This window comes from Elephantulus edwardii, unplaced genomic scaffold (assembly GCF_000299155.1).
Source record: "Elephantulus edwardii isolate Elephantulus edwardi_28Jun2011 unplaced genomic scaffold, EleEdw1.0 scaffold00060, whole genome shotgun sequence".
In the NCBI taxonomy this organism is placed as follows: Eukaryota; Metazoa; Chordata; class Mammalia; order Macroscelidea; family Macroscelididae; genus Elephantulus; species Elephantulus edwardii.
In genome coordinates this window covers 16,355,536-16,382,062 of record NW_006399810.1, presented here as the reverse complement: position 1 = coordinate 16,382,062, position 26,527 = coordinate 16,355,536, and the positions used below count along the sequence as shown (strand labels likewise).

The 26,527-nt window shown below is 41.2% G+C and overlaps 1 pseudogene; it reads right to left on the bottom strand.

The window, feature by feature from the left end:
* LOC102861453 overlaps positions 1 to 26,527 on the bottom strand; it is a 116,157-nt pseudogene that overhangs the window by 29,039 nt on the left and 60,591 nt on the right.

The following is a 26,527-nucleotide window of genomic DNA, read 5'->3' as shown; positions in this document are numbered from 1 at the left end:
TGCTACTTCCTTCAAAGCAGCCTGAACTTCTTCTTTCATCACCATAGGCTCTTGCTCATATGTTGTTTCATGAAATTCTTCTGTGTCTGCCAATTTCTTTTGATACAGTGACTCAGTATATTCTTTCCAGTTTTTAATGTCACTGAATAGATGTTGGAGCTGCCCAAATCCTGTGGACTGAGGTCTGACTCTAAAAGTCTTGATTAAGAGTCCAAAATTTTAGGCACTGGAGATTATCTTTTACTCTCTCACATCATCAAGGAATGTGGAAGATCAGAGAAAGAGAGGGAGGCCCTCATTCAGATGAATGGACAGTTATGGTAGCAACGCACTCAGGTACATCAGAGGATGGTTCAGGATAGAGCAAGGTTCATATCTGCTGCTCATAGGGTTGCTCTAAGTTGTAGTTGACTCAATGGCACTTAACAACAACAATAATCATCAAGGAGCCCTGGTTGCACAGTGGGTTAAGTTTTGGGCTCCTGGCTGAAAGGTGGCAGCAGTTCAAGTCCACCAGCTGGGCTGTCTGCGCCTGTTAAGATTTACAGCCTCAGAAACTCCCATCAACAGCAAGAGGTGGGTCTTCCCACCATCAGATGAGCAGAGGTAAGGTTCTCTGTACCCTGCACACTGCATTCACATGATAATCGGAGGCTGAGCAACACCGGGGAGATTCCACCTTATGCATTTGTTGAAATAGTCATGGGCCTGTCTTCTAGCCTGCCCAGCACAACTGCCCTGCTTCCAGCCACTCCTCCGTGGAACACAGACCCACCGACTGTTGCCATGGACTCAGACTTAAGGCCTCTGTAGGGGTGTGCCACAAGTTGTTTTAATGTAGATCACCATGCCTTTATACCAAGGTACTTTCTACATTCAACCAACACCACTCAGTGATTGAACCGCCTCAGCCTTACGGATTTCTATCACAGATCTCCTATGGTGGAGATCTCCTTGGTTCTTACCTTTGCCACCCTGTCGTTTACAAAGTGTCCTCCTTGAGGAAAGGCTTATATGTAGGAGGTGAAGGGGCAGGGAGGCTGAGGGGAAGGGACACCATACTACCTACTTCCTGTGTCCTAATTTACGTCTAGACTGTTCTCGCCAGACAGCTCAGCTCACATTTGGACTCCTGTTTCCCTTGCCCCTGCCGTCCACGCCCCTCATCCTCCCTCCTGCCCCAGAGAGAGCTCTCTGGATTCTCAGCGGTGACCCAGGCCAATCCAAGGAGGCTGCAGGCTGCGTGGGAGCCTGGGCCCTCCTCGTTGTGGTCTCCATCCGCTTCTGCCTGCTGGGAAAGAACGCTCAGGCAGAGTCTATTTCAGTAGCGGAAATTCTGATTCACTGGCACGGAACCTTCAGTGATGCTGCTAAAAATGGCATTTCAGAACACTGAGTCAGTGGAGAGCAGAGGCATTTGGTTACAAGCACATCTCTCATTGTGGAGGAAGGCATGAATAATTCTCCCCTTCTCCTGCACTAAGGGCTGAAAGGGTCCTTTGACACCAACCTAGAAATCTCATGAAAAACCGGGGGCTGGATTTTCTGGAGAGAGAGACTGTCCCACAACAGATGTGCTTGTTAAGACAGAAACCTGTCCCCCTCAGCAATTGTCTGCGAGCTGGTCTTCCGGAGGTGGGAGTTATGTGCTTGTCTTTCTTGACTTAGGAGCAGACACCTCCTCCATTAGCCAAGGGTACAGGAAGTGAAGAAAGCACTGTCTCTAGCTGTGCCCAGGCCATGAGCAGGAAATCCTCCTTCCGAAGCCATTAAGCTACTTGCTCTTACCTGGCACTTGCTCAGAGAGGAAGCTTCTTAGAAGATCAATACCGCCTAAAGTGTGCACCACCGTGCCTCCTAATCACCCTCAGTCAAGCAGAGGGGGATCGAGGCAAAGGGACCTCTTGACAACATCAGGATCAGGTATGCTCACGGCCCCGTGAGTATGCCTACCTGCCACTACTCTCATGTCCTTTTCTCCTGGACAGCGTCCAGACAACAGATTTATTAGTTTTCCTGAGGAAAGTTGCATTAACATGAAGACATTCCCACCCCCATCCGATCCAGTCAACATATAGATTACTAATAAACCCTTCAGCTTCCACGGCTGCCCTGAAATGATGGCAAGAGTTTCGAGTTCTCATTTCATTAACACTGTAGTCTTTGTCTCCAGGAAGCCAGGCTAAGTGGCTACCTAGGGACTCAGAGAGACGTCAAAGTCTCCTGCTACTTTGTGGAGCCCATGTGAGGCCTGCCTTCAGTTAGGGACGTCTCTAGAATAAGTGAAGGTGAAATTCTTTTTAGTGTTTGATTGAAAACATTTTTTAATTAATTCATTGTTACACATTTTCCTCCCTCCCCCCAGTCTCTTTAGAATGTATCTCTTCTTCTAGATTGTTATTTCCTTTTTAGTATTTTGGGTTTTGGAAAAAAAAAAAGTATTATTTATACCATAATTAATTTTCTGATTATTCATATTTATTATTTTATTTGTATATACTTTATGTTATACAATCATTTCTGTGCATTGTTTTTTTCATTAATTTTAATGAAAGTTTACAGAGACTTAGGCTTTCATTCATTGTTGCACTTTTCTCCCTATCCACCCCCTCAACCCCAATTCACTCTTCTCCTTGAAAAGAAAAAGAAAAACTCTTTTATTGTTATGCAATCCCTCCCACCAAGTTCACTCCACTATGCAACATTCACTCTGCACTTCTGTAATGACAAGAATACCCATTCATATTTCCCTTTTAAGCAGATATACATCATTCCTCCCCTCCTTTTCTGTCTTCCCTCAACCCTGATGTCAGTCCCATTTTACAACAATGGCCCTATGCAATATTTGTCCTTTTGTGACTGAGATATTTCACTCAGCATAATGTCGTCCAGGGTCACCCATTTTGTAAAAGATTTCATGAGTTCCTTGTTTTTCAGTGCAGTGCAGTATTCCATTGTGTGAATATACCACAGCTTCTCTATCCATTAATTTGTTGACAGGCACTTGGGTTGTTTCCAGCTCTTTGCTATTGTGAGCAAAGCCGTGATGAACATGGGTGTGCATATATCTGCTTGGATGTCAGTTATGGTTTCTTTAGGGTATGTTCCCAGTAGTGGAATTGCTGGGTCAAATGATATCTCTATTTGCAACTTTTTGAGAAAGCGCCTTCCATAGTGGTTGCACCATTTTATACTTCCACCAACAGTGAATAAGGATTCCAGTTTCTCCACAACCTTGCCAGAATTTACTGCTTGCTGCTCTGTTGAATTTTGCTATTCTGATATCTCATAGTTGTTTTGATTTGTATCTCTCTTAGAGTTAGGGATTTTGAACATTTCTTCATGTGTTTGTTTGCCATCTGAATGTCCTTTGGCGAAGTGTCTGTTCATATCCTGTGCCCATTTTTCAATTGAGTTATTTACCTTTAACTTGTTGTGGTGCTGGAGTATTTTATAAATTCTAGATTTAAGTCCCTTGTCAGACATGTCATTACCACATATTTTTCACTTTTTACCCTGTTGGAGAAAGTTTTGGATGTACATAGGGATTTAATTCTTAGAGGGTCCCATTCATCTATTTTATCCATCTATTTTTTCCAGGATACTTGGAAGACTGTTTATGTTGCACATTAGGACTTTGAGAGTTCTTCCAAGCTTTTCTTTAATGAAGTTTATAGTCCTTGGTTTTAGTCCTAGGTCCATGATCCACTTTGAATTGGTTTTTGTGTATGGCATGAGGTGTGAATCTTGCTTGAGTTTTCTGCAGATAGTTTTCCAGTTTTGCCAACATCATTTGTTAAAAAGGCTGTCATTTCTCCAAAATAGAAAACTATAGGCCAGTATCTCTCATGAACATAGATGCAAAAATCCTGAATAAAATCCTGACCAATAGAATCCAATGATACATAAAAAAAATAATAATTTACCATGATCAAGTGAAATTCATAACAGATATGCAAGGATGGTTCAAAATAAGAAAAACAATCAGTGTAATTCATCACATTAACAAAGCAAAAACCAAGAACCACACCATCCTATCAATTAATGCAGAAAAGGCCTTTGACAAAATCCAACATTCATTCATGATTAAAACACTCAACAAAATGGGATTAGAGGGTATTTCTTCAACATAGTAAAAAGTATATATGCAAACCCAAGAGCCAACATTGCTCTCAATGGAGAGAGATTAAAGGCATTCCTGTTGGGACCTGGCTAACTTGTAAAGCAAGATTAGCTCTGTACCAAAAGACCAGCAAGGCTAACTCCATCTTGGCTATCGTATCTGCTTGATAGAAAACAACTCAAGGAAGCAGGATGTCAAAAAGTGAGCCGTACTGCAGCCATTTTATGCCAGGTTCAAAAGTGCAGGTATTTAAAGGGAGCAAAAACAATTTAACCATTCCTTGAACCCCAAGGCCAAGCAGGGATGTGTGGAATTGTATGTCCCTCCCTAAAGACTCTGTTCTGATGGCCTTGCTTGCTAATTAATTGGAAGCCAACTTGCAGGTGGTGGGGATATCAAAACAAGCGTGTTGTTGGCCTTGAGGCTGAGCTGTTTTTCTGTTCTCTGCAAAAGAATATAACTCAGAATTTTTGGAATAAACTTTGTTACTGACTATCAGTCTTAGCCTCTCTGTGTCCTTCATCCTCAGCTCTCCCCTTCCCTCGGCTGGTCCGCGGCAATTGGCACCCAAACATGGGGCACAAAAGTACGAGAGACACGTCTGACGGACTTTCAACTGACCAGAAGCCAGGTGAGTTGAAAGCATTGAACACAAAGATGGGAAATAAATCAGGTAAGACGGTGTATATTCTTTCTTTACAGAATATTCTTAGAGTCAGAGGAGATAAGGTTGAGTACCAGCAATTGTCTAGATTTTTGGATTTTGTAGAAAAGGTGTGTCCTTGGTTTCCAGAGAATGGCACGGTTGATTTGGAATTGTGAAATTAAGTAGGAAAGACATCACAAGATTATTATGAAGGAAATGGGCCATCTAAAGTTCCAGTTGATACCTTTTCTTTATGGAGGCTAGTGAGGGATGCTTTGGATATTAGAAATAAAGTTGACAAATTAAAAGAGGAAATCGCTAGTAATCATGAAAATGCTTCTCAAATGAATGATACTGAGAGTAGAGCTCCTTTATATCTTACCTTGCCTGAATATGAAACCCTACCAGGGAAAAATGGAGAGGATGAGTGACTTCCTCCTCCCTCACCGGCACAATCCACTTTTCTAGCAGAAGGGTGAATTAAACTAATTTAGAAGAACAAAATGAAAGTACCAGTGAAATATGTTAAAAACCCGGGGTGTAAAGTTAAATCCATAACAGCTGTATAAATTTCTTAATTTTGTAGATAAAGTCTGTCTTTGTGTATTTTATATACTCTTCTCCCTTTCCCATGCACTCTATCTTTGCAGCTACTAATCAGATCTCTGCCTTCATCAACAGGAGAGTCCCAAGCAAAACTAATTGTCAGATTTAAAGGCAGTGCTGTGGCTGATTTATTTGTTACTCAACTTTATACTTTATTCCCCTCAGGAAAAGTGTATCAATTGGGAACTGGTGTCTTTGGTCCTTTACCTCAAGGAACTGTGAGAATAATAATTGAATGTAATAGTTTTATTAGTCAAAGTTTCCAGGTTCATACTAGAAGTAAAAATCAAGAGTTTACTAATGAAATTAATGAAATTATTGTTCCTTTCCTACAAACTAGTGAAATAATTGCTCACCTTTTGCTTCTTCCTTATCATGCATTTCCTACTATTAATAAATCAAAAGTAGGAGGATTTAAAAATACTGGAAAATATTTGTTTTGAAAAACCATCCTTAATGATCAAAGGTCCTCTCTTACATTTTCTGTTAATCAAATTTCTTTTACAGGTCTTGTGGATTTAGGAGCTAATGTGTCTATTGTTGTTGTTGTTGTTGTTATGTGCCGTCGAGTCGTTTGCGACTCATAGCGACCCTATGTACAACAACCCTAAACAGTGCTCTATCCTGTGCCAATCTCATTGCCTCTGACACACCCATCCCGTTTACCCCAGTCACTGAATCAATCCACCTCACAGAGGGACTTCCCCTCCTGCGCTGTCCCTCCACCCTACCAAGCTTTATGTCCCTCTCCAAGGGCCTGTCTCTACTTACCACATGTCCAAAGTATGGCAGACGAAGCCCCAGAATCCTGGCCTCCAAAGAGCAGCCTGGTTTAATCCTCTCTACGATGAATTTGTTTGTTTTCTTGGCAGTCCATGGTACATTCAATACTCTTCTCCAGCACCACAGCTCAAAGGAGTCAATTCTCCTTCTATCCTCCCTAGTCATTGTCCAACTCTCTGATGCATAACAATGTGTCTATTATTAGTAAAAATAATTAGCCTCTTAATTGGTCTTTGCAAAAAATTAACATTAACTCTTTCTGGATTAGGAACTTCTCCCAACGTTTGGCAACCTAAGAATATTTATGATTATACAGGACCTGATGGACAAAAGGCTCAGATGCAATTTTATGTGCTAAACATCACTGCTAATTTATGGGAAAGAGATTTATTAAAACAATTTGAAGCTTTCTTATCTATCACTACTTTGCCAGATGCTGTAAAAAATACATGTTAAATATGAATTGCAATTCTTTAAACTAACAGCCACTATTCAGCAGCCTAAAGCCTTACCTCTTGTCTAATTAATTCAAACTCCTGTATGAACTAAACAACGGCCTTTTAATTCTAAAACCTTGCACTTATTAGTTGAAAAACAGTTATATAAAGCTCATATAGAACCTACAACTTTCCTTTGGAATTCTCCTGTCTTGTGATTAATAAGAAAAGTATTAAAACTCTGAAGTATAAAACATAGTTAAGAAAAAGAAGTTAAGAATAAAGGAAAAAGAAGAGTATAAAATGCAATTTAGGATATTAAGAAGAAAAAGTTAATAAAGGAAAAGAAGAATATAAAACATAGTTAAGAATAAGAAGAAAAACGTGTTAACACAGAAATATGAAGAAAAGCTGAAAATAAGAAGAAAAGTGTTATAACTTAAAGGCTTCAAAATGTTTGTGTTAATTGTTTTGTTTTTTGTTTGAATTTATTGTTACTGTCTCCATGTTTGTTGTCTTTTTTTGTCTTGTGTTTAATGTAGCAATATTTACGAGCTCATACAATTTGAAAGTTTCAGTGAAAAATAAAAATTGATAAAGACAAATTTAAAGTTAATATATTTAAAAATCCTAGCTCTTGTAAGTGGGGAGACCCCAAGAGCAGGTGTCTCAAATGTCTCATGGTGCCGCTGAGATATTTTATCTCAAAAGATCTTTGAGAAATCAGCTCTTGGCATCCTCTATCACCTTCACAAATTCATGTACTTTATCTGGTGTTTATCCAGTCATAAAAACAAACAAACAAGCAAACCAAACAAAAACAACACATATGCCTGTGGCCGGCACTCCAAATCTGTGTCAGCTGTGTCTGTGCTAGTTGATGTAAAAAAAAAGCGCAAACTGTTGAATTTGTAAATGGATTAATGCATAATGTAACACAAATTGGATAGAACAAGAATATGTAGATGAAATTATGAAGCAAAAGTTAAATGCCTTATATGATACAGTGAATTTATTAGGTTTTATGGTATTACAAATTATAGTAATAGAAAAATTAAAATGTCATGCAACCTATGATTCTATCTGTGTTACAACATGAAAATGTAATGATTCAAATAATGACTGGATTAGGATAGTATCTCATCTAAAAAGAATTTGGATGTCAAATAATGAGTCTCTTAATTTGTATGACCTACACCAAAGAATACTAGAAATGCAAAATACCCAAGATATAGATATTTCTTCAGCAGAAGTAGCTGGTCAAATATTTGAAAATCTAAAAAACTGTTTCCTTCAGCCACTTCGTTTAAAAGTCTGCTTTTTATGATTGTTGCTCTTGGTATTGTTGTTGTATATATACTATAGATCCTTCCTTGTGCTGGTGGTATATTAGCCAAGTGATATCAAGAATTGCTGGGAAAGGTGCATGAAATGCAACTTAAGGCTGTCCCCAGATGAATGCAGGATGTGTAGCCAGTGACGGGTAAGACCTTGGCTGTTCCTTAGCAACCTAAGACTGAGGGCTCATACCAAGATGTGAGTTTCTCCATGACGAGTAAGCAAGGAAAACAGGCCCAGGGCAACCTAAGACAGGCAGTGTCCCATTATATAATAAATAAATTAGGGGGAACTGTTGGGGCCTGGCTAACTTGTAAAGCAAGATTAGCCCTGTACCAAAAGACCAGCAAGGCTAACTCCATCTTGGCTATCATATCTACTTGATAGAAAACAACTCAAGGAAGCAGGATGTCAAAAAGTGAGCCATACTGCAGCCATTTTATGCCAGGTTCACAAGTGCAGGTGTTTAAAGGGAGCAAAAACAAGTTTAACAGTTCCTTGAACCCTAAGGCCAAGCAGGGATGTGCGGAATGGTATGTCCCTCCCTAAAGACTCTGTTCTGATGGCCTTGCTTGCTAATTGGAAACCATCTTGCAGGTGGTGGGGATATCAAAACAAGCATGTTGTTGGCCTTGAGGCTGAGCTGTTTTTCTGTTCTCTGCAGAAGAATATAACTCAGAATTTTTGGAATAAACTTTGTTACTGACTATCAGTCTTAGCCTCTCTGTGTCCTTCATCCTCAGCTCTCCCCTTCTCTCAGCTGGTCCGTGGCATATTCCCTGTGAGAACAGAAACTAGACAAAGATGCCCACTATCACCTCTCCTATTCAATATTGTATTGGCAGTTGTAGCAATAGCAGTAAGACAAGAGAAGAAAATAAGAGGTATCCAAATTGGCAAATAGGAGGTAAAATTATCTCTCTATGTAGATGATACGATAGTTTACTTAGAAAATCCTACAGACTCAGCAAGAAAACTTCTGAACGTAGTTGACCAGTTCAGCAAAGTGGCAGGGATACAAAATCAACATACAAAAATAATTTGGATTTCTCTAGAGTGACAAAGAGAATAAAGAAATGGAGCTGAGAAAAACAATACCCTTCACAATGGCTAATCACAAGATTAAATACTTGGGAGTAAACCTAATCAGAAGCACAAAGGATCTGTTCAAAGAAAATGACAAAAATCATTACAAGAAACAAAACGAAAACTGGAGAGGTGGAAGACTATCCCTTGTTCACGGATAGGAAGACTCAGAATTGTGAAAATTACCATACTACCAAAGGCAATTTACACATTTAATGCAATCCCAATACAAATACCAATTCCATTCTTCAACTAGATAGAAAAGGTAATCTCCAATTTCATTTGGAATGGAAAGAGGCCCAGAATAAGCAAAGCACTCCTTAAAAAGAGAAACAAGGTAGGAGGCATCTGATTCCCTGATTTCAAATCCTACTACAGTGCTGTGGTGGTGAAGACAGCGGGGTACTGGTACAATGACAGGCACACAGATCAATAGAATAGAATAGAGTTGAGAATCCAAAATCATCCCATCTACCTATGGCCAACTGATTTTTGACAAGGAGATGTACATTGTTTTTTATATAATTAATTATTACATCTTTGGCATTTATTTACATAATATTTACCACCTCATTAAGGAGACCCTGGATGGTGCAAAAAGTTAACTGTTAGTCTTATAGCTAACTGTTAGGAGGAAGGTTGTTGGTTCAAAGCCTCCCAGAGACACCTTGGGAGACAGGTCTGGCCATTTGCTTGGAGAAGGTTACAACCTTGAAGACACTGAGTGCACAGTTCACCTCTGCACACATGGGGTCGCTGTGAGGTTGAATCAACTGTACCACCAATATTGACAAAAACAGCAACAGAAGATTAAAATCATGTCATGTTGTTGTTATGTGCTGTTGAGCCAGAACCAACCACAGCTGAAACAGAAGCAGTAAATTGCATGAGAGTTGATCAACCATTTTTCTCTACTGGAGCAGCTAATGGGTCTGAATTGTATGTCTTTGAGCTGACAGAGCAACTCCTTTCAACAGGCCACCAGAGCTCTTATAAAAAGATTGAACCTCTCATATTCTAAGGGAGTTCTGGTGATGTAGTCCAGAACACATTACAATACTAACACAAAGGTCTTGTGTCTTTAGAAGTTGGAATCCATCAGCTGTTTCACAGGAAGAAGATGGGTCCTCTCCTCCCTCGGCAATTTACAGCCTTACAAACTTGATGGAGAATAAGTATGAGTCAGTGAGTTTTAATTTTTCAGTTTATATTTTAAAATAATAGGATATATTTTCTCCTGGCAGCATATCTATGATTAGTTGTATCTTTATCAATGTTTTGACTACTAAGAATTTGAGTAACATTTAGCATGATGGCATCAAAAGACCAGGATCCTTTACTAATTAAATCCCATGGGAAAATGTTATTTTTAACATTTCAGTAAAATAAAGCAAGACTGTTTGCATATGCAGGTTTCCCTCACAATCTGACAATAGAGTGTTCCGATGAAACTAGGATGGTGCAAAACAAAGAAGCAATTACCATTAGTTCATATGGAAAAAATTTTGGTCTCAAATCCACAAAATAACCTACCAAATCGGTACCAATATGGTAAATCTCATGTGTTTTTCTCTTTACCACCAAGTGGGAACAAGTAGCTGACTCTCTAATGGATATCTGGGGCTGTTCATTTTACAGGAAGAGATTACCCATTATCTCCCCTCAAAATTGCTTGTAGCTTCACAAAAAGAAAATAGATGTAACCTACCAATTCAGCAAAGTAGTACAGAATAAGTGGATGATTAAATATTTTAATTAATTAATTTTACATTAATCAATGATAATGTTATAAATCAAAATTACTGTGAATGACTGCATGAAAACAACACTATTTCTAAACCTTCTCTGATTTTTTAAAATAAATAATCTTTCAAAATTAAAGAAAAAAAGTCAACCAAGAATTGTATACCCAGAAAAATTACCACTTAAAAGTGTTATCAGGACACTTCCATATAAACAGAAACTAAGGGAATTTTTTAAAACTAGACTAAGCTTACAAGAAATTCTAAAGAAAGGGGGTTTGACTAAGAACAAACAACATTCTGAAATTAAAGGCATGACAACATTGTTTAGAATATAACCTTGACACAGAAATAAACAAAGTATAATAAACACATGAAACTAAAAATAAGATACAGAAGTTTATCAGTCCCTAAGTAATGACAACTATAGAGCAAAGAGGGAATGAAAAATGTAGTTCTTTAGAAGTTCTTTAACTTCTAAATGAAGATGTTAAGGAAATTTCAAATGAAAGTAAATGTTTCGGCTTATGAATAAAATAGCAACTTACAATGTAACCTCCAAGAAAATCAGTATACTTGATCAAAATGGAAAAGAAGAGAATCATCTTATAAAACCTATAAAACACCAAAACATCAGATATGAAGGAAGTTATAAGAAAAGGATATGGAACAAAGACATGAGCAATACCTCCAAAAAGAGAGTGCAGTACAAAACATTGTGTAACATAGACACATCAGGATGATATCATACTCAACAATATAAGTCAGTCACAAAAGGACTATTACAGTGTAAGACTACAGGCTACAGAGCTGCTGTATGGGTCCCAGGTGACTCGACAGCACATAAGAACAACAAGAAAGAAGGGTTTACGTGCAGAACTAATTTTTGATGGCTACCATGGATAATAATAAAAGATATTATACTAATATTACACTATACTATACTATACTATACTATACTATACTATACTATACTATACTATACTATATTAATACTAGGGATATTGTAGCTAATGTTAGATGGATCTTGGCTGATAGCAGGGAATACCAGAGGAATGTCTATCTGTGTTTCATTGACTATGCAAAGGCGTTTGACTGTGTGGATCGTAACAGACTGTGGCTGACTCTGAGAAGAATGGGAATCCCAGACTACTTGATTGTGCTAACGCGAAACCTATACTTGGACCAAGAGGCAGTAATCAGAACAGAGCAAGGAAACACTGCATGGTTCAAAATTGGGAAGGGTGTATGCCAGGGATGTGTCCTATCTCCATGCCTTTTAAACCTGTATGCAGAACAGATTATCCGGGAGGCTGGGCTCTGTGAGGAGGAATGTGGGATCAAGATTGGTGGAAGATCTATCAACAATCTGTGATATGCAGATGACACAACCCTGGTGGCTGAAACTGAGGAGGACCTGAAGCACTTGTTGCAGAGGGTCAAGGACTGCAGCTTCCAATATGGATTGAGGCTCAATGTCAAGAAGACAAAGATTCTCACCACTGGACCAATTGGCAGCATCAGGATGGATGGTGAAGAGATTGAGATTGTTCACAGCTTTAGTTTGCTTGGCTCCATAGTCAACAGTCTTGGCACCAGCAGCCAGGAAATTAAAAGGCGCATTGCCATGGGAAAGTCTGCTGTTAGGGACCTCCCCAAGGTACTGAAGAGCAATGTGTCTCTCTGGAGACTAAGGTGTGTCTGATACAGACCATGGTCTTTGCTATCACTTGTTATGCATCAGAGTTGGACAATGACTAAGGAGGATAGAAGGAGAATTGATGCCTTTGAGCTGTGGCGCCGGAGAAGAGTATTGAGGGTACCATGGACAGCTAGGAAAACAGATTCATCCTGAAAAAGGTCACACTGGGTGGCTCCTTGGAGGCAAGGATTCTGAGGCTCCATCTAACATACTTTGGACATGTTGTAAGAAGGGACCGGTCCTTGGAGAGGGACATCATGCTTGGGATGGTGGAGGGACAGCGCAAGAGGTGAAGACCCTCTATGAGGTGGATTGATTCAGTGACTGGGGTAATCGTAATGGGTGTATCGGAGACGGTGCAATTGGCACAGGACAGAGCAACCTTTAGGGCTGTTGTAGGTCGCTATGAGTCGCAAGCGACTTGATGGCACATAACAACAACAACCATGGATAATAAGGGAGGGCAAGAGGAATACAAATATACACATGAATAAATAGATAAGTTGTATGCGAGTAAAGGCACAATAAAATATACTGATCAGACATTATAATTAATAAATTATGTGCCACAGGATAGGGCAGGGCTCAATTTTGTTGTTCATAGGGTCACTATGAGTCATATCTACCTCTAATGACAACATTTTAAATAATGTTACAGAAATGTGTGTAAATAATAAATTGAAATTGTAATTACAATGTTTCAAATGTATAAATAAATGATGAAATGTAAACCAATATAATTTGTAAACTTTTTTCAAAGAAAGAAGGGAAAAACTAAACAGCTGGTTAAAACCAAAGTAGGTTTAAAAAACCTGATTGTACAAAGCCATTATTGAAAATTCAATTGTATAAACAGAAAATTAGTAAGTTATATTAAATAAAAACTAACAAATACTGGAAAAAATTGCTTGTGGCTTAGCATTCCCCAGAGAGGTACACCTTTTGGATTAGCTGTGCAATTTCCTACTAGAGCTCCCTACATGATAAACATTTGCTTTGTCTTCCTGGGCTGCCTTTTGAAATCTCCTGTTCAGCGCTTTTATTTCAGTATCTCTTCCCTTTGTTTTGTTTTCATGATAGATGGAGAGAAGATTAAGATTGTCAATGACTTAATTTTACTTGGTTCCACAACAATACGCTTGGTACCAGGAGATCAGGAGATGTATTACACTGGGCAAGTCTGTAGTTAGCGTTCTTTCTAAAGAATTCAGGAGCAATGTCAGTTTGAGTTCTGAGGTGGCCTGACTCAGGCCATGGTCTTTTCAATCACTTGCTATTCATCTGAGAGCTGGCCAATGAATAAAGTTGACAGAAGACTTGATCGCTTTGAGCTGTGGTGTTGAAGAAGAGTACTTAATATCCTTAATAGAGTGCTTAATAGTCCGTAGGATAGCAGTTTAGTAATGCCAAAAGAACAAACAGATACATCTTGAAGATGTGGCACCTTGGAGGCAAAAATGAAGTTTTGTCTCACATACTTTTGGCATGTTGCTCAGAGAGGTTATTCCTTGGGGAGGGACATTATGCTTGGAGAGGTGGAGGGACGGCAAAGGAAACTCACTTTCATCTAGGTAGGCTGACACAGTGACTACAGCAATGAGCCTGGGTGTGTCAGAGATTGTGAGGATGATCAGAAAGGAAGGGTTCATATTTGTTGTTCATTAAGTCCCTTTGAGTCGTATTCAAGTCAATGGCACCTAATAACAACAGCACAAAATAGAAACAATACATACACAATGTCATTTCCAAAGAAGGAGCATGGTGATGCTACTCGCTCTGCTCCAGCTCACTGCCTCTTCAACAACTGGCTGCAAAACAACTTCGAATATTAGCTTTTCATCTCCCCTCCCCCCTAAAAACTCAGCTTTCTTGCAGTTAGCATTGCTGTTGGATCAATTCTGACTAATAATGACCCTCAAGTATTTCCGAAGGGAGCACTGGTAGCGTAGTGGCAAGAAGCTGCACTGTAATCCCAAAGGCATGAGGTTCAAATCCACCAGCTGCTTCATGGGAGAAGGCTGGGCACTCTCCCCCCGGGTAATGAACTGCCTCAGAAAACCCACGGGAGGGTCGGCTATGGGTCGGTTCTGACTCCACAGCCCACGAAAGTGTTTGTTGGGCTGTAGATTTGAATGGAAAGAAACTGCCCATCTTCTTCCTGTGGAGCCACTGGTGAATTCCAACTCTTGGAGTCTGTGTCCGCAGCATGGCCCTCTATGGACTACACAATCAGAGCTCCCTTGGCAGAAATGCTGTCGGTGTGTGCCATCAAGGCATGTACCCTCACAGTGACCCTGTCCTGTGCCATCATCATCTCGGACACACTCGAGCCCATTGCTGCAGCCTTGTGTCACTCCATCTTCTTCCGTCACTGACCCTCCACCTGCCCAAACATGATGTCCCTTTCCACAGAATGCCCTCTCCTAAAAACAAGCCTCAAGTATGTAAGACAAAGCTTCTTCATGAAGTGGCTTAAATGGAACTTTCCATCAGAGTCTCAGCGTCTTAGGCCACTGGAAGGTGGTGACGTGCAGATCTTTTTTTGGCTGTGGACACCCTTCAGGACTGCCTTCTTAGCCTTTAATGCCTTTGCTTTGGCTTCAATTTTGGGAGGGGCAGGGGCTTCCTTCTTTGCTTTCAGAACCATCTCTGAAGGTAGCCCAAATACCCCTGGAAGAGTGCCCCAGGAGAAACAAGCCTGACCACTATGCCATCATCAAGTGCCCCCTGACCACTGAGTCAGCCACGGAGAAGATAAAAGATAACAGCACACTTGTGTTCATTGTGGATGTCAAGGCCAACAATCACCAGATTAAACAAGCTGTAAAGAAGCTCTGTGACACTGATGTGGCTAAGGTCAACATTTTTATTAGGCCTGATGGAGAGAAGGATGCCTATGTTTGACTTGCTCCTGACTATGGTGTTTTGGATGTTGCAAACAAAATTGAGATCATCTAAACTGAGTCCAGCTGGCGAATGCTAAATATAAATTATCACCATAAAAAAAAGAAAGAAGAAAAGGAACTTTCCAAAGTTACTGGAGATACCTGTATTATCATCTCAATGCACTAGCATAAGATAACAATAGTAAGCATGAAAGAAGTATCAGAGCTGACAATGCTCAGAGCCAAAACAGCAATAAATAAGAAAGAAGGAAAAACCTTTACATTTACGTCTCCTGAGCAAAATACTAGCACAAGGTTGATGCAACGTTTTAAAAGAATCAACAATGCAAATAGAAGACTGTGATACATAGAGACTTTTAAAACATATTAATTTTTCATTTCCCAGATATAAAATTAAATATTTACCAACTGTTTGTCAATTTGTCATTTTAGACTCTATTACTGACGATACGGTCAGAATTTCAGTGCAAACACTTTCTGTGGAAGGTGCTCTCAGAAGAGGCAGGGATGGGAAGAAAACAAGCATGCAGTGGAATGCCAGGCTGTTTACTCATGTGATGAGTGTTTAGGGTTCAGTCCTCCAGAGGATGGTAAAAATCTTACCTCTGAGTTTCATTCCCCCACAGCCCTTCCCGCTGTTTGCCCACCTGCTAGTCTTTGAGGGTGTTAAGTCCCTGACACTTATTGTCAGCTCTGCCTACAGGAGAGCACAAGTCCAGTGTTCCAAGCAAACCCCAGGCTGAGGATCCAACAACTGGAATAAGAGTCTGGGTTTAGCTATGGGTGGAGGGACCCCTAGAAACCAAGTTGGCCCTTCTTTTAGAGAAGACTTTTCATTCACTTCCCCTCCTGGCAACAGAAAAAGGGTGTGTGTTCAAAACAATCTCCAAGACACAGAAATGTTGCTTTTCTGCCTTGCAGAATGTCAAGGCCCAATTACTGTAAAAACAAATAAAAAAACTCGGCACTGTGAATGGAAAGCAGAGTGTGTGATTAGGGGTTTCCTATTGGAAACTTTTACACGCCACTGAGCTGCACAGCCGTGCACGCAGATGCCCAGGAGGCCCAGCTGTAAAGAGCACGCAGTGTGCTCAACCTGAAAACTGTCTTTCCAAAGTCAGACAGACCTTCCTGCTCCTCCCTCCACTGGAGCGGATGGCTGAGTGCACAGAATGGGCTCTGAGTGCATCCCTGGCTGCCTGCCAGGCCTTGAATGACAGCTAAGAATATCACTTAGAAGATCTGCTGATGGCTTAGATTGGGCGGATTGAACCTAATTTATAAATAATCCAATAGATGTAGGTTGCTCTCCCTGAGACTGGAATTGCAGTGAGCCTCGACCCAGGAGGAGCAGGGCCACACTCGACTGGGGTTGGTTGGTTGACTTCTCAAAGGATAAGATTAACCTTCCTAGGCTCCAATGAGAACAGGTCTGGATTTCTTTCACCTGGCGGCTGCTGCCTCAGTCATAGAAATCTCGCCTTCCTTGCAAGAGACTTAGGTTTCGTTCCTGGCTTTTGTGCCCCCATCTCCCATCTGCCAGCAGAGGCTTGTGAGTTGTTGTGGTTTTAATAGGTTTTAATGGAGCTTTCAGATCAAGACAAACCAGTCAGAAAGGACAAGTGATCTACTTTGGCAGACCAGCCAGGGAAAAGGCTGGGAGTTATATCAATGATCTGGTCAAGCTATGCATGAGGTCAGTGTGAGTCTGGGGCTGGTTCAATGAGCCTGGAAATTCCTTAGAATGTGAATTCCTGGGTCACTCCCAGAAACTCTGACTGTGAATCAGGGGTTTGTGTGCTAGTTGCTGGCCTCCTACCAATCACACTATGAGAAGCAAAGAATGAATGATATCTTTGAAAAATAGATTGTTAGCCTACAAAGGAGCCACCAGAACTCCCTCAAGAAGGAATTGTTGCTGCTATATGCCAATGAGTAGGATCATGGTTGACCCTCCAGAGGATTTTCAGAAGTTGTAAATTGCAGAGAAGGAGATTGTCCATCTTTCTCCCTCAGACCAGGATTTGAACCCTGTGCTTTTGGATTGGCAGTGCAACTTCTTACCCACTATGCTATCAGAGATCTCTTTCAAAGGAGTAACTGTAACAGAGCTCATGTTTAGACATGATAGCTCTTGCTGAAAGACACATCTCCTGCACCTGGCTCCTCCTCTTAGAGTGGGTTTATTATTTATCTGCTGCGGTAATGTGAACTCTGCTCCATGGTAACCTCTTACAGTGGATTTCAACCACTGACCTTCTGTCAGCAGTGGAGCATATTAACAATTTGCACAATCCACGTTGTTCTCTCTGTGAGAAGGAATAGCCTTGTTTCCCTCTACAGCTACCCAAGCTAGATCTGTACTTTTTGGGTCTCTGAATGCTACCACTGGATTCCAACCTTTCCTCAACTAGAATTTCACCCTTGGGTTGTCAAGACTAGTCAATAATTTAGTTTCAAGATGTTTAAGATGACTAACAGTCCACTGGGCTAACCCAGAAGTATTTTTGTTTTGACAGAGAATGATCATCTGAGGCTAAAAGCCAAGTGTCCCTCCTTTAAATATCAGGAAGGGGAGGCCCTGAGCTCTGAGCCTGGGGTTTCAGACGCACCCACAACTTTGAAGAAGAGCCATCTGCACTAATTGCTTCTGGATCCAGAGCCCCAGCTCTCCTTGTCCTGACCCGTGGCTCACATCCCGGTTCTCAGTTTTCTCCCCTTGTTTTCTCTTGGTTCTGGCACTCTCCTTTCCCCTCCAGCTCCCTGTCCCTGGCTGGCTTATGCCTCTTCTGAGATTCATGATTCATTTGGCATTTATTAGGAACCTTCTTGGTGCCAGACAGATACCACCCTAGACACTTTTTCGAATATTATCTCATTTAACCTTGACAAAGGGCCTGTGAGATAGCTATTGGCTGCTCCACTTACAGATGAGCACAAATATTATGTTGCCCCAGCACAGAATACTAGAGTGGAAATTCTAGGTCACTGCTTCTAAGCCCACTGTGGCTGTCTCCACACAACCTACGCTTTATACCAAATAATGGAATTTTTAGGTTGGGAAGTAGAGACACTGTAGAAAGCTAGTCAGTAAAATTCTCTTGGGTAGTGGACCCTCCGTGTATCCTTCTACATCTTACCATCATAGAAGCAGCATCTGCTTTCTAGGGGTGACTGATGACATATCAAAAAGGGGAAATTAGATGACAGAAAGAGGCCACTTGCTACTTTGGGAAATTTCCATTTCTGGAAATGGCTGGCATTTTATTTCTCAGGCAGAAGTGCTGGTGGCTTGGGGAAGAATTGTCTTTTGGTGAAGGGCATGGACCATGGCAAAGAGCTGATCCTGCCACCTGTCACTCAGTCAACACTGCCTGGGAGTTGGCTCCACTCCATCCTGGGGAGGCCAATGGATCAACTACCCACAAACTGCTCAGTAGCAACACTTAGCCATATTGATGGGCATGTGTGTCCCTAAAAAACTGTTCAGCTCCATTCGTGCTGCATTTTTCTCATGAAAAAGTGATGATAGTGCTCAGATAAAAGTGTTTAGGGCTTCTCTGATCTTTGGGTGGTGTAATAAGGCTCTATAAGCCTGTTTAACATTTTTAAGTTCGTTAACAAGTTCCTTCTTGTCTTTAAAGACCTGGACAACTGCTAAGATCTGACTGTGAACATTAGTTAGTCCATCTTTACTCTACTCTGAACTTTTTTCCCCCTCTGATTCTGTCCACTGAAGTAAAAATGTCTCAACTCTTATCACATCACCTTTCTATTTAATACTCTAATGACTTCCCTGTGCTCTTAGGGTAAAGAAAAACGAAATTCGTTATCCTTCCTGATGGCTTCATCTCTTGTCCTCTGCTTCCTGTGTTCTAGGCTCACTGATCTTTCCAGCCCTTGTGCTCACCATGACCTCTGACTGGCATGATAGAAAATGTGAGATTCTAAACACTCAGCCAAAGTTTAGAAATCCACAAAGATCCTTATTACTCGGGCAGGTCAAGAACTAATGTTCACCCTGTTCTGATCCTGAGAGGAAGTGAAAATTGGGTTTATATACAGAGTTCATGGTGGTTGGCAGTTGAGATTTCTTCACATTCAGGACCGTTATTGCTTCTGACATCTCATGGGCATCCAGGCCCTGGGCCAAGTACAGGATGTAGGCAGGGAGTGGTAACCAAGCTAGGTCAGCATGTACTAGAAAACATAGAACTTAGTAACATATGTTAATGCCAAAATTATTGAGGCATATATTTCTTACAATGGCTATAAGAACAAACGGTTTCTCCAATGATAACAGACAAGCTGCTACTACACCACTACCTGACTTTTGCTCCTGCTCTTCCCTCCACTTGGAATCATCTTCCCCTATTTCCCTCTTTGCCCACTGATTCTTTACATCCCATCTCAAGCATAATATTTCTTTTTTCTTTTCTTTTCTTTTTTAAGCCTTTTATGAGTTCTCTAACTAGGTACATTCCTCTGTCATATATACTCAGAGAACCATTTCCTTCTCTTTCCCATAATTAGTGCAATTATAATTTACATTAGTTTGTGTGACCATTTAATTTTATTCCTCTTTGCCATTAGATTGGTGTCCATTATCTGTCTCTGCACAACATGCAGCTCTAAACCTTAATGGTGTTAAATACAACCATCTTACTATGTTCGTGGGCCTGTAGGTCTGGATTTTAAGCTACGTAGAGCAGAACTCCCCTGTGCTCTGCATTGGTGAAGCTTTCAGTTGTTCTGACTCTTGGCTGGGTTCCTTCATTCTTCTCCACATTAAGTCTGCTGAAATATCTAAAATGGCCTTTTCACTCACATGTTTGATGCCTAGGCTAATGAGGTTGGCCAGGTATCCCTCTTGTGCTTCACTGTCTCCATGTTGCTACTAACTTAGGTTTCCTTCCAGCATGGCAGTATTTGGGCAGTCTGCCTTGTTCCAGGATAGCTGGCATCCCCAGAGTGAGACTTCTAAAAGAGAAAGAAGAAATATTAAGGATTCATTTAGCCCATCCAGGAAGTCAAATGGATTTTCATGGCATTGTTTTCAGAGCCATCCAAAGGCAGTGGACCCTACAAGGACAAAAATACCAGAAGGCAAGTTTATTAGGGGTATTATTAGGGGTATCTTTGGACATGAGCTACAAAACTAAAAGCTAACTATGAGGAAAAGAACCTTCTCTGTCTTCATCTATGTGCCAAAACCCTGTCTACCACATACACTAAATAAATATAACACTCAATAAACAGTTTTGAGTGAATGAATAAATGAACAAATATAAGATTGAGATCATTGTCTTGAAATAGGATTTGGGAACTTGCCAAGATGACAATATGCTATCTCTGAGAGCAATAAAGAATGTTTACTACTAGTAGCTCTTTTTAAAGATACTCATTCTTCCAAAGTTATGGACTAGATTAAATGAAGACGTAACTCATTGTATGGACTTACTGGTGCAAAAGGCTTACAAGATCACTGCTAGTTGGAATACTGGAAGTTCAAGCCACTCAGAGGCATCTTGAATGAAAAGGCTTGGCAATCTCCTCCCAACATAACAGGTATTGTAAACCCAGGATCTCCACACGAGCTCACTTCCACTCCGACACACATGGAGTCTTCATGAGTCGGACTCATCTTGACAACTGGTTCATTTATTTATTCCTTGCATTTTCTTTATTTTGTTGTTGAGACAGTACACAGCAAAACGTATGCTAACTCAGCCGTTTCTACACATAAAATTCAGTGACATTAATTACATTTTCCAAGTTGTGCAGCCTTCCTCACCATTCTTTCCTACATAGTTCTCCCGTGAGTAGTAGTAGTATAAGCTCGGTGCTCATCAAGATTTCTATTTAGTCTTTTTTTTTTTAATTTTTTTTTCTATTTAGTCTTTTGAGTTGCTGTATTAATTCACTTTATTGGCTTAAATGTTAGTGGTTTGGAAGTAGTACTCATTGGCAAAATATGGCATTGCACCTTGTTTCCGTGAACCATTTTAGATATAAGGAATTGAGTTTAGACTGGGATAGCTTAGAAATTAGCCATTTACCATGAATGAGAACTACCTAATGCCAAGCAGTAGGCTGAAAACCAGCAACAGAAAGACTATGGAATTGTAAAGCATCTAGAAATTCTCGAAGGGCAGGACATATCTCATGATAAACTCTGTCTTGACAAGATATTCACTTGAACCTATTTGGAAAGCATTTTCACTATGGGAGCCCATTTTCTTTTGGAAGAGAAAGTCAACTGGAAAATGGGATCTGCATTACACAAATATTTTAAAGTCATGCCATTTATAGGAAAACAAATGCTTTCAGATAAGGGATGAAATATACCACAGACACCAAAAACATGTGGAGAGTGGAACTGAAATTACGTTGTAAACTAGAGACAAAACTGAGCCTGCAATTTTTCCGACTAACACAAGTTTCATTAACTGAGTAAAAGTGAACATTTTGACCTTGATCTCTGACAGAGAGAAATGAACAGCTCATTTCTCTTGGGTAAATATCATGACTTTATTTCTATTGCTCTTGCTCTCTTTGTTAATTTTAATTTTAAAAATCAAGATACCAAATGAATTACTATGAAATTAATTTCTGGCAGTGAACTTTAAATACACAGAGCAGAACAGTGGTCCTGTTATCCTGTGGTGGTTTTGAATGTGCAATGAGATGATATGTGCATACCTTCTGCATGACACCTGCTGACCTTATCATGTGTGGGTCCATTGATACCACTCATGCCTGCAGTGGCATGAATGAATACTCAGAGCTTTGGGGCAAACATGCCAAAAAGAGATTCACTCCTTTCAAAGCTCCAATCTAAGCCAAAATTAGGATGGGTGCCTCAGGGCACTAAAGCTTTTGGAGGAAAAACAAAATCATAAGGACAAAACAAAAACACAAAATTACCAACCTATTGGCTTTTCATCAAACATCCATTGAGCTCTCTAGCTGCATTCCTACGAACTGGAGAAAAGCACTTCCAAGGTCTAGGGCTTCACTGCTCAACGTTGCCCCACTGACTGCAGGACTGAATTACACTGCAACAAGTGTAGACTTTCAGGATCTACCTGGACCTATGTGAGCGAGCCATCATTCTAACAAGACCTTCTAGTAACTCATGTGCACCATAACATCGCAAAGCACTGGTCTAGGGCATGAGCAGCCCTGCTTCTTCTTCTCCCCTGGGCCCTCACAATTCCTGCCTTGAGGATGTCTCTGCCTTCTATAGCGTAGAATACCTGAAGCTTTGCAAAAGTAGGTTTGTCTTTGTTCTGCAGAGACAGCCACCCGCTTGATAATATTCACATGGACCTTTCTAAGGGACTATGCCAACCATTCATGTTCTTGTAACTCATCTTTAATACTTGGGTGTTTCAAATGTGGAAGGTGTCAGGCAATTTTTGTTCTGCTTTCCTTTTTTATTATTATTAATTTCAATGAACATTTACAGAGATTTTGGTTTGCACTTTTCTCACCGCCCACCCCACCTCCACCCCCAGTTTGCTCTTCTTTAAAAGCAAAAGAAAAACTCCTTCATTGGTATACAATCCCCCCGCACCTTTCCACCCTCACCCCGAGTATACTCCACTCTGCAAAGACAAATAATCCCAGAGGAAAAAGTGATCTTATGAAATTAAGGGCTGACATAAGAGATTTTTTCCACTGCAAAGAATCATTCCAAAGATCAGGTGTGAGTGAGCAAGCATGCACACACACACCAGCTGCTCTACAGTTTGACAAATCCTCCCCTGTTTCACTGGACCACAAGAATAGGAAGGCATCCATCTCTGACCGTTTTGTGGCCTCTTCATCTTCAAAGCATTTTGCAAACACACAAATGAGATTTCTAACCAATCATAGGTTACATCTAGCACCTAATCTAGATTCCCTTTGAAGTACAAAAATCAGAACTGGCTGCAAAAATGCATTTCTGTTCTCAGAGGGACCGTAACCCAATCTTATATTGTCTAAACCTCTTTTGTTTTCAATCACACTCCCCTTTGATCTCTTTTTCTTAGTGAGATTTGTTGCTTCTTCCTGAAGGGACTGGAAAAAGACATATGGGTTTTTAGATCCTTAAGACTTCCAAATTCTTTTTTTAAAATTTTTTTTATTGGGAAAAACATATTAGGGGTACAAGGAGGTGAGGGTTGGGGGCAGAAGGGTGAGGATGGGCCAGGATGCAGTTGCAGAGCTGCATTGTTTGGTCGGTGGGGGGAGCAGGTGAAGGAAATGATGAGGGTCCAGTGGGGACCAGATGCTACAGAGGAGTGACAAGCATTTTCCAATGGTAATTAAACCAACTGTCTTATTAATTTGGGAATTGGATGCAGACTCTCTGGCTTCTTCATGCTGAACAGGGGCGTAGATGTAAAGGGGGGGAAGGGAGGATGCTTTATCACCTTACTGGTGGTCTTGGGTTAAAGCTGCTTGCCTTCTTGCTCTGTTAGAAGATACTTTCCTGTCATTTTCTCCCCTCTGGACTGCACAGTGTTTTCCCAGGTGGGTCCAGTGGGGATGGCTGGTTGAACCCAGAGGCTCCATCCTCCTTTGCTTCCTTAGCTGTCAGTTGTATTTCCTTTTTGTCACTGGCACTGGGTTCAGGGTCAATTCTGGAGTAAAACTCAGTGTTAAGGTTACCTATAGGAAAGTGAGCAAACCTAGAGAGAACAAACTTGTGAGTTACAAATAGAAGGGCTTTGAGGGTGTTGCTTTCAGGTTTACTGGGGGGGAGGGTGGCAGAAGGTGGCCTAGATAACATTCTCTGGATAACCTAGGCATTCTTCCCCCCCTTTCCCCACCCAGGGATCAGATGGTACAATCTGGGGACTGAGGAGCTCACCCTGAGGGCCGTGACGGCTCGCCCCAAGCCATGGGCCGAGGGCAGCCCATCCAGAGCAGGGCAACACCCCCCAGGATCTAGCTGGTATACTCCCCCTCCCCAGTCTGGTCCCCTCGCCTGACTGAGGACTCTGTGGTAAGGGATAGTGTTTCCAATTCCAGCACTGCCACTTTTCCCCCCCCCATAAGTGGTCATACTATATTTTGAAGTAGGTGTCACTGCCCTCCCCCTTTATATATGATAAAGGGAACCTGAGAATTGTGAACAGACTCCCCCCAGGTCTAACCATCTTTTGGCAGAAGCATTCAACAGAACAAAATATGTGGTGCATTTAGGATGTTGGTCCTCTTGTGCATGCTGCCACTGTTAAGGTCATCAGACTCACAGTGACTTTCAGCAATCCATTCTATAGGTAATTGTTTTCTTTGGCCTGTCCAAGGAAACCCAAACCTGCAGATGGCAGGCATGCATCCCATCCCCCACCTCCTACGCAGGCAGCCAGTGGGGCGCATGCCCCTCCCAGCGCGGGAGGCCGACGGAGGCGAGTGACCCCCCCCCCAGCGTGAGTGGCCGCTGGGGGCGGGCCACCCCACCCCACTGCACGGGCGCTCGGTGTGCGCGCGGCCCCTCTTGTGTGGGCGGCCAGCGATCGCCCACTTCCCCCACAGCCACCATCCTGGCTCCAAGAATTCTCTCCAGAACAAGTCCGCCTTGCGGCAGTGTGGTGGCTTCGCTGTACCAGTCTTGAGGAGGGCCGGTGCCCAACATCCATCCTGGGTGAGAGAATCCATTCTGTTCCGGCTGTGGAAGCCCCATGGGCTCTGGGGGGAGGGTGTTGGGAGCCACGAGACTCACCCATTTCTCCTTGGGAATCCTTGAATTCCTGTTGTTGAGCCTCGATCTTCACTGAGGGCCAGTCATCAACTGTTTAAGTGTTCAATTATCAATAAGCCGAAGTCTGTGGAAGGCCATAATGGCCCTGCTTTAAGTGGTTTGCTGCTCCTGCAGCTCACCACGCTGTCTCTGCCTCTGCCGCCATCTTGGATCTAGGACTTCCAAATTCTTCCCACCTATCCTTGGATAAGCCTATTTGGACCTTGCTTGAGGGCTTAAGTTTGGCTTTCCAATTATGAACAGCATTATATCTTTTTGTAATAGGCAGGATTCTGAAATAGTCCCAAGATCCTAGTCTCTTTGTGTATGTGGTTGTTGTTAATTTCATGGAGTTGACTTGACTTACAGAGATCCATGTACAACAGAACAAACCCCTATGCTCTCCTGAGCCTCCTCGCAATTGCTAGTGTGCTCATTTTTGTGGTCACTGAACTGACCTACCTCTCTTCATTGACCCTCCACTTTACTAAGTGAAAGACATCACAATGTCTTTCTCTAGGGACTAATATCTTCTGGCAACATACCCAAAGTTTGGGAGATAAGGCTCATGATCCTTGATTACAAGAAACACTATGGCTGCACTTCCTCTGTCAACAGATTTGTTCTTTTGGCAGCCCACGTTGTTGTTGTTGTGTGCTGTTGAATCCAAACCCACCTATAGCTGACTCTCTAGTGGGTTTTCAGAGGCTGTAAATCTCATGGGAGAAGATTGCTATCTTTCTCTGGTGGAGAAACTGGTGGATTTGAGTCATGTGACTTTGAGATTGCCGTGCAGCTTTGTATCCCTAAGTCTCTAGAGTTCCCTTAGCAGTCCATAGTATATTCACTATTCTTTGCCAATACCAGAATTCAAAGATATCAATACTTCTTTGACTTTCCTTATTCATTGCCCAACTTTCACATGCTTATGAAGCAATTAAAAATACCGTAGCTTGAATTAAGGACTGAGGCATTCCTCAGACCTCAAGGTTACATTCTTGCTTTTAAATACTTTTAGAGGGTCATTTGTAGCAGATTGCCATTTGAGTTCTTAACTGTTGCTCCAAAGGCATAGATGATGGTTTCAAGTGAGAATTATTCTACTTCAGTTTTCTACCATTTATCATGTTGCCATTTGTTTTTCCAGTTATAGGGGGTTTGTTTTCTTTATTGCTAAAATGTAATATTTAAAATTATTTAGTACTTGATCTTCCCACAGTAAACGCATAAAATCTTTTTCATTTTTAGTGAGCAAGATTGTACCACTTGCATTTCACAACTAGTTAACAAGTCTTCTTCTAATGCTGGTGACATTTTTTATATAAATTTATTTACAAAGTTTCAATACATTATTTTTCACAAAAGATTCTTCCCATTTCCTTCACCCCGCCTACCCATCAAATTGTGCAACCCTACTATTAA